This window comes from Microtus ochrogaster, chromosome 8 (assembly GCF_000317375.1).
Source record: "Microtus ochrogaster isolate Prairie Vole_2 chromosome 8, MicOch1.0, whole genome shotgun sequence".
Taxonomy (NCBI): domain Eukaryota; kingdom Metazoa; phylum Chordata; class Mammalia; order Rodentia; family Cricetidae; genus Microtus; species Microtus ochrogaster.
The window spans coordinates 38,383,126-38,386,082 of record NC_022015.1 but is presented as its reverse complement, the minus strand read 5'-3'; the positions used below and the strand labels follow the sequence as shown (position 1 = coordinate 38,386,082).

General features: G+C 56.6%; 1 protein-coding gene across 1 annotated transcript in view; it reads left to right on the top strand.

Annotated features, from left to right (window-relative positions):
* The first annotated feature begins 28 nt into the window (after positions 1–28).
* The window catches only part of Lrp5 (LDL receptor related protein 5), a 109,469-nt gene continuing 106,540 nt past the window's right edge, over positions 29–2,957 (top strand). Inside the window, exon 1 of the mRNA XM_005351622.2 lies at positions 29–78. The gene's annotated coding sequence lies outside the window, so the exon portion shown is untranslated. The remainder of the gene's footprint in view (positions 79–2,957) is intronic.

Below are 2,957 nucleotides of genomic sequence, written 5' to 3'. Positions count from 1 at the left end.
CGACCCGGGCCCCTCCGCCGCCGCTGCCGCCGCTGCTGCTGCTGCTGGCGCTGTTCTGCAGCCTGGCCCCCGCCGCGGGTAAGGTGGGCGCGGGGGACAATGGCCGGGGTCGCAGCAGCCACTTGGCAAGTTGCGGGCGAGTTGGAGCGCGCGCCGGGGGACCGCGCGCGGGCCCTTTGTCTCTCCCGCCGGGGCCCCTCCCCGGGGACCGAGCCCGCCAGGTGCGGCGCGGGCGGGCCCTCACCTGCCCGGGGCTCGGGGCGCGCTCAGCAGTGCACCCACGGGCTTCGCGATGGCCCTGCGCAGGCCTGGCCTGTCGCGAACTACTGGGAAAACTTTTTGCGAGCCTGCTTACGGCGGCCGGCCTACCGAGCCCTGGGAAGTGCCTGAAGTTGGAAGCTAGGAAGTTCGGAGAGCCCCGCGCGGGGAGGCCTGGCCCTGGCTGTTGTCTCTCTGACTTGCGTGGCTGTCAGCCTTCCAAACCGACCGACACCTGCCAGGTGCCCCGTGACCCCAGTGACCCATCTGATCGCTTGGGCCCCCAAACGGTGGCGCTGGCCACCGCTGACCAGTGTCCATCCCCGGAATCGGTTGCGTGGGTGCCTTGGTGTGGGGAGATAGGATCCTGTCTCATTTAGACCCACCTTTGGGGAAGTGGCCGGCTGGGGAACTTTCTAACTTTTGGTGTGTCCTGAGGGGTGGAGTTGAGGTCAGGCGGACTCTCGAGAAACGAAGGAGTTGGAAATGCCACACATGTTCTTTTAATTCGGAGATTGCCATGTGGTTTTTAAAGCAAGCCTCTTGCCACCTAAATCATTGTTTTTGGGTGTGTTGTGTTTTGTTTTTCTGGAGTGTGGCTGTCCAAGGGTCCGGCAGATAGTCTTGAACTCCTGGATGGTGCTGATGGAAGTTTGGGGTGGGGTAGGGGGACAACTTCAGGTCCCTTTGTCTGGGTCTTATTAAGGCGAACAGCTGTCCCCCTGTGTATTTCCAGGGTAGACACTTGAGGGAGGTGGCTGGGCCTGGCTCTCTGCTCAGATTCCCTGGGTTGCAGTCCCTTACACCCAGGTTTCTTTTTTCTTTTTCTTTTTGGGCGAGGGAGAGAGGGGGCTGGCTTCCTCTAGTTCTGGCGCTTTCGCCCTCAGCCTGAGGGCTCTGGGGGAGTCTCCCCCTAAACTTGTCTCCCTCGGGACCGTGTTTACATTTTCCGGCCATGTCTGGTGCTAGCAAAACAAGGCGAAGACAAAACCGTGACAGGCCGTGGGAAGTCCAGGCCAGCGCTGCTCTTTCCGGAAATGCCTGGGTCGTGGCTGCAGAAGGGGTTTGGGGGTGGAGGGGCTGTTTGTTTTAAAGGTGGGGTTTGTAAGTCGACTTTCCTGTCTGAGGTGGGGTTGACATTTCTAGAATCCCCTGCCTGTCGTCTAGTATCCCAGACTTAACATCTTTATAGTTTGGTGGTGTATGAGGCAAAAATAGAGTTGATTATTTTAACATTAGGAAGCCAGGCCCCAGGAGTACCAGCTGATGGTGTAATCCAGGCCTAAAATGGAAGCAAGGGAGGAATCTCCCCGAGGCTCTTATTTTGACTGTTCTTGGTGGCTGTGTGCCCCCCAAACGTCTGTGTGAGATTCACGCTTTGGGAGTCTGGAGAGAAGGCAGTAAGTGGGCAGCTAATTATTTTTCCTGATTGCTTCCTGTTGCAAATTGAAGCTGTGGGCCCACAGAAAAGCCTTTGTTCTAGTGGTCCCCGTGTGGAGAGCGGCATTCCCCAGCCTGGAAACCCTAGGCTTCCCTCCTACGGGCCCAAAGCACTTGTCCCAGGACCAGCCCAGCCTGTCTGGCCTCCTGGAGGAGGTTCCTGCAGATGTGGGCTGCCTGCCTGCCCCTGGGAGGGCCCAGCCAGCACGTGTTGGGTTATATTGGGTTAACTAAATGCTGGGTGAGTCTCCTCCAAATGAGGATCCTGTTCCTTGATCCCACTGTGCTACAAATTACCCAGGCAACCTGTGTGATCCAGCATTTGTCCCGAGCGTCTCCAGGGAAGGCCACCTCACAGTTCCCGGCATGGTTGGAACCCTTTTTATTTTGACTATAGAATGTCACTGCTCAGGCATCTAGCAGGATTCACACAGGGTGTGGGGGTGGGGAGCCGCCAGGTGAGGATTCTGCCTCCTACTTTGCAAGTGGGTGCCCTGGGGGCAGGAGAGTGGGATGGTCAGACCAGCCAGGGTTTTATGCCTAGTTGCATTTGTATTTGGGGGGGCTTACATAGCCTCCCTGTGTTTGCTATAAGGATCTGGTGCCCTTTTCTTTCATGTGGCAGGCGTGTTAGGAAGGTGTAATACCCTGTGATACTGACAGTACCATCCCTAGCCCAGGTCTGGGTAGTGGAGGCAGAGCTTCAGGGACAGTTGTGTGACATGGCCTTTGATCTTTCTGGCCTGGAATTCTGGAGGCTAGTGGTGCATGGTCTGGATTTTTGTCTTGTGTGTGTGTGTGTGTGTGTTCATGTGTGTGCATGCCTGTGCATGTAAAGGCCAGAGGTCAGCCTCAGAGTTTTCTGCCATGTGATACGAAGGCTAGAGGTCAGTCTTGGGTAGTGTTCCTTGGGAGCCATCTGCCTTGTTCCTTGAGACAAGGTTTCTCACTGGGAACCGGGCCTCACTGAGTATAAGCCTGTTACCATGCCTGGCTCTTCACACGGGGCTCAGGTATGTCTCAGGCTTTACCAGCCGAGCCGTCTCCACAGGCCCTGTCCTGGGTATTCAGTAACTGATGAGTTTAACTCTGCGGCCACAAATGAGAGTTGGGAAATAAAGTGATGTGGACCTGCAGCCCAAAGTCTCCTCCCAGCCTTGCCACTTGCCGGGGGAGGTAGGCAGCTGACTCCACCCTTGCTTTTCTCCCCAGGAACATGACCATGAAAATCCTTCCTGTCACAATTTAGTAACTTAGTG